This window comes from Odontesthes bonariensis, chromosome 13, assembly GCF_027942865.1.
Source record: "Odontesthes bonariensis isolate fOdoBon6 chromosome 13, fOdoBon6.hap1, whole genome shotgun sequence".
In the NCBI taxonomy this organism is placed as follows: domain Eukaryota; kingdom Metazoa; phylum Chordata; class Actinopteri; order Atheriniformes; family Atherinopsidae; genus Odontesthes; species Odontesthes bonariensis.
The window spans coordinates 7,640,879-7,647,086 of record NC_134518.1 but is presented as its reverse complement, the minus strand read 5'-3'; positions in this window follow the sequence as shown (position 1 = coordinate 7,647,086).

Sequence of the window (6,208 nt, the reverse complement as noted above, 5' to 3'; positions counted from 1 at the left end):
GAAAATGCGGGAGTTGACCAACAGCTGGCTGCATGGACTACAGACTACCTCACCAACAGACCACAGTATGTGAGGCTACATAACTGTGTGTCTGACCTGGTGCTCTGCAACACAGGTGCCCCTCAGGGTACGGTGCTCTCTCAATTCCTCTTCACCCTGTATACATCGGACTTCACAAACAACACCACACACTGCCACATCCAGAAGTTTTCCGATGACACAGCCATTGTTGGATGTGTTTCTGAGGATAACGAACTGGAATACAGGACGGTCATCAAGGACTTTGTCAACTGGTGTGAGCTGAACCATCTTCAGCTTAATACCAGCAAAACAAAGGAGATGGTCGTCAACTTCAGGAGGAAAACACCCCACTTCACACCGGTGAACATCAAGGGATTGGACATTGAGATGGTGTAGAACTACAAACTGGGTGTTAACCTCAACAATAAACTGGACTGGACTGATCACACACAAGCCCTCTACAAGAAGGGCCAGATTCGCCTCCACCTGCTGAGGAGACTGAGGTCCTTCGGTGTGTGCAGGCCTCTCCTCAGGACTTTCTATGACTCTGTGGTAGCTTCAGCACTTTTCTACGCTGTGGTCTGCTGGAGAGGGGGCAGTACGGACAGAGACAGAGGGAGACTGAACAAACTGATCAGGAGAGCGAGCTTTGTCCTGGACTATTCCCTGGACTCCATAGAGGATATGAGTGAGAGGAGGATGTTAGCTAAGCTGACATCCATCATGGACAAATCCTCTCACCCCCTCCATGACACTGTGAAATCCCTGCACAGCTCCTTCAGCAGCAGACTTTTACATCCACGGTGCAAGAAGGAGAGGTTCCGCAGGTCTTTCATCCCGGCAGCTGTCAGACTTTTCAACACATGCAGCCACTGATCATGTTGTTGCCTTTACATGATAATCCACCACTCATATAGACATTTTTCTTTATCTGTATTTATTTATATTTTTATTAATTTCAACTTCACAATGTGCAATATTATTTATACTAGGTCACTTTACTTTTTGGTCACTTTACTTTTTAGTACTTGCTTTTTCTCTTTTTTTTAAATTTCTCTTTTTTTAAATTTCTTGTTCATGTCTGTTGTTGCTGCTTTGTTGCTGCTGTGACAAGTGAATTTCCCCATTGTGGGATGAATAAAGTACAATCTAAACTAATCTAATCTAATAAAAGGACAATTTAATGTTGAATCTGTCACAGCCAAGCAAAAGTAAAAAAAAAAAACTATTAGGGAATAGAGAGACAATAATTATAAGCGGAGCTTTAGAAATGAACATGTTGCAGCAGAGAGAGAGAGGAATGACAACAAAGTGGAGAAGAGAAAACACAATCTCAATGAATACAAGAGCCAACTTGAGTCTAATACCTACTCTATCACCCAGCCACGCTTCTCTGACAAATCACTTAATATGGAAATAGTGCCGCATTCATTCCAATAACAAATCACACTGTCACATATACAGACACCGGGGATGCACTATGCACACACAGTGACACACAGATGGTAACACACTCACAAACAGCTGGTTTGTTCATCTGGTGTTCTTATTAAGTTTGGTGGTATATAATAGTTCACTCCACAGAGGACAGATGCCACAGTTCTACCTGCAGTACCTAGGTTGTGTGTGTTTGTATCAATTTATGATATTTTTTAGTCTTATATGAACTGTAAGTTAAGTACGCTAACCGACCTATTATCTGAATCTATAGTCACTCAAGAAATTAATTAGACCCTTTTTCCACACTTGAATTGGATTTTGAAAAATTAATGTTGCAGATGAATTCCATGAATCTACAGACAAGTAATTTAGATAGATAGATAGATGGATAGATAGATGGATACATTGATATTTTATTGATCCCGTATGGGAAATTGTTTTGTCACAGCAGCAAGTAATAGGGTAGTTACAATGCAAATGTAACTACTATGTGTGTAGTTAATTAATCGAAATTAACGCGCTAAAGTCCCAGCCCTAATATATATATATTTCCATCTATCTATGCGATGGATAGATAGATATTTTATGTATCCCGCAAGGTAAATTGTTTTGTCATAGTAGAAGCAATAGGGTAGTTACAATGCAAAAGACAAAAAGAAAAAGAAATAGTACATAAAAGAATTAAGAATAAGAATAAATAATATAAGTGTATTTACAGATGGTCCCAAGATTAGTTAAGTAAGTAACATCAATTATATGAAGATGGCTTCTTCTTCTATTATACAGATGTGGAGTGAAGTGATGAGTTCACCTATTGCACAGAAGTGAGCTGTTGTACACTGAGATGGCAAATGGTCGGAATGTTTTTTGTTGAAGCGTGAATGTTTTTCTGAAGCCTTCATTGTGATATTGGAACTAGGGCTGAACGCTACATAGACATAAAGACATTATATATATCTTTATATGTCTATGGAGACACACACACAGCGGGGGAATTAAACAGAGAAACATGAGTGCTGAAGATAGGGCCGGTGCTGAATCGACGGATTTAGGCCCAATCCCAATTCACCCCTTGGCCCTACCCCTTACCCCTTCCCCTCTGTTTTGCGCGTTCACGTGTAGGCGTAGGGGTGTCCCAAATCCCTTCCCCTTAGCCCTACCCCTACGTTGTAGCCCTTGAAACGGAGGGCTTCGGCCTGGCAGACTCCGTTTGAAGGGGTATGATATATTTCCCAGAGTACAATGCGACTACCGGGAGAACTCGAGTGTTTTTAAAAATGGCGGAAGCAAAGAAAGCACCACACAAATATAAGTAGCTCTATTTTTTTGCCATAATTTAACTGTTTTAACCGTTTTAGGTTGTGATAACTGGTGTATTGTGTGAGTTTAACATGGTGGCAATGTGTAGTTGTTTTCTGCTATAAACGCACATGGGAAAAGTCGCTATTTTACATGGAGTAATCGGTCAATGCATGTGAAGGTGCTGCGAAAGTCGTAAAACAACGTTTTTGAAATTGTAACTCGAGTGTTTACAAGCAATGTAGTTGGTTAACCATAGAGAAGTTCCTTTTGAGCGTCATTTGAGCGTAATTTCGCTACCTATTATCACAAGTATTCATATACGTGACTGATTCACAGGGACTCAAGCACAAACAAAGAGCCTGATCAGGTTTAGCACCGAAAACGAAGATCGGTTTCTGAAGTCATCCCCATCCCCAAAAAGAAGTAGGAAGTCCAATCCCATAATGGATTACCTGATACAGGAGAGCCTGAAGGAGCAGAAGCGCCACGAGGAGATGGAGCAGAAAACGGAGCGCTTTTTAGCTCTGTTTGAGCGCATGATAGACTAACTTTAAGGTGAGTTGATGTGCCATGCACCTATTGTACACACAGCCACCACTACCGCATTCTGAAACACCTTTTTTAAATTTTTTACAATGGATGAAAGTGCATGCTATAATGTCATGTCGTGTCTTGTTCCCCCAGAACATCACTGAGCCCATGCAGCACCTCCGATGTGCCATGCACCTTCGCTTTTCCTGCTCCGGTCATCTCGTTCTCGATGATTGCACTGTTGCCCGTTTATGTTCATCTTGTTTATATTCATATTGTTTATTGTCCATATTTGCACCACACACTTTAAGCTGTTATTTCTGAAAATCAGCTGCCTTACCAGTCTGTAATGTGAGCCTAATAAAATAAATAAAAACAAACGAGCATGATTATCACATCAACATCATATGAACGACTGGAACGGATATTGGTATGAAGAGATTTATTATACAAGGGATAACAAAAAAATTGGGGTACATGTTGTGGTCCAATCTGCAATAATTTGTAGGATGACCCGTCTGCTGGAAAGAAAAACATGGAAAGATCAGGCTTTCATCCTCCCAAACCAACACATTGATAGCACACACAATGCAGTGCATTTATTTATGTCATCAAATCTGAACCTGGTACAAAGACAACTGCTTCAAAAACGCATGATGCTGCATGTTTATCCCAAACGGAATGAGGCGAGTAACAAAGGCTAAACGTTAGCTTATGCTTTCAGCTAGGTTAGCCAGGTTAGGATACTACTCCAATCAGCAAATCCAACGAGACAAGCAAATTGTTTCTATATTACACGATATCACAAATGTACAGTTAGAAGCACTTTCAAACACACACACACATTATCATATTCACACGCCGGCTCTGGAAGCTACCAGCTGCTCGCTGACACGCGTTATTTGCATTAATTTATCATTCTACATAATCCAGCAATGCTCTCAGATGTCGAAGACGCCTTCGCCTGATGGCACTCCGTCGATTCGACGCAGATATTTCTAAAAATATCCGAATAGCCCAGGAGAGCGCGAACACCACTGCAGCAGGCATGTTAGTTTACTTCTGGCTAAAGCTGTCGCTTTTGGTTACGTAACAACTGACGGCGCGGACTTATGACGTTCGTGAGTGCGAAGGGCTGTCCCAATTCGAAGGGGTAGGGCTAAGGGGTAGAAAATAGAATTGGGATTGGGCCTTAGTGGCAAAAAATAAGTCATTCTCCATTTTCGAGGTATTTTCGATTCAGAAAAGAGGATGTGAACCAGAGCGAAGTGTTGTGCAGGTTGTGCTTGGCAAAAATTGCGACGAGGTAAGGCAGCACAACAAACCAGTTGTACCGGAGGCCGGATACCCATCTCCCTGCCGCCGACCCGTGAGGATCCGCAGATGGGGCGCACACTGGAGAATCTCCGACCCGTTAACCGGGCCTCCCAACAGACGGATCGGCATTTCGTTCGCATGGCTCTCATCAACACCATATCCATCGCAAATAAGACTTTTATCCTAAATGACTTTTTTACTTCACATTCCTTGGATTTCCTCCTGTTGACTGAAACCTGGCTTAAACCAGGTGAAAACAGTGCATTCTCTGAGCTCCTCCCACCCAGCTGTTCTTTCTTCAGGTCTCCGAGAGTGTCGGGGCGAGGAGGGGGACTTGTTGTAGTGTTCAATGGCAATTTTAAATGTCGGCTTCTTCCCACAGGTAAATACTCCTTGTTTGAACTGCAATTGTTTCCGGTGGAGTTCTGTGTTGTGTGCAGTTGTCTATCGCCCTCCGAAATATAATAAGGGCTTTATTCAGAAGTTCTGAGTTTCTGGCTGACATTCTCCCAAAATATGACAAGCTCCTGATCTGTGGGGATTTTAATGTTCATGTTTGTTACCCATCTGACCAATTCGCCACTGACTTCAAAAGCCTGTTGGCAACTTTTAATTTGACTCAATCCGTGGATAAACCAACGCACCATCTTGGGCACATATTGGGCACATATTGGACCTTGTTATTTCTTTCGAACTCTCAGTTTCCCTTTTGGAGATTTCTGAGACGGCAATCTCAGATCATCTCCCGAACATTTTTTAAATGATGGCCCCCACCCAACCAGTCAGCAAACCCCTTGCTCCATCCTGTCAATGGCGTATCATCACTTCCTCCACGGCCGATGAATTTACTGCTGCTTTCAATGACTCACAGTTTTTTCCCTTGAACGGCTTTGCATCCTCTCTCTGTCCTGATTATTTTCTTTCCTCCTTCCATTCCACCTGTGCTGGGATTCTCTATTGCCCCTTTTAGGCAAAAATCTGCCAAGCCAAGAACGGACCCCTGGTTGAACGACACCACCCGCGCCATCATGCAACGTTGCAGGCAGGCCGAACGCAGATTGAAGAAGGACAAACTGCATGTGTCTCTGGAAATGTTAAGGGACTGTCTCGCTGTTTATCAGAGAGCCGTACATGAAGCAAAATATCCCTGTTCTCTCTCTAATATTATTTCTAGCCGCAGTCATTGTCCCAAGGTGTTATTTGATACATTTAATGCTGTGGTTAACCCATGCACTTCTTCTGTGACTGATTGTCTTCATTATTTTGTTGACAAAGTGGATTCTGTCAGAAAAGATACCAGTAATGTTATTATGAGTAGGAATAAGGATCTACCTGTTGCCCCACTTCATTCTGCTGTGTTTGATCAGTTTGAGCTGGTTTCCCTCTCTTCTCACTGTGACGTAGTGAAATCTCTGAAACCTACAAATTGCCCATTGGATATTGTCCCTTGTCACTGTTCCTGATGTCTCTGTTGGCTTGTATTGTCTTAAAGGCCGGGAGATACCCACTTGAGTCTGGATCATGCTCCAGCAGCCATGTCTCAATGAAAAACATTATACTGCATTCCCCATATTTTCTCTTTTTCCTCCTGTGCAAG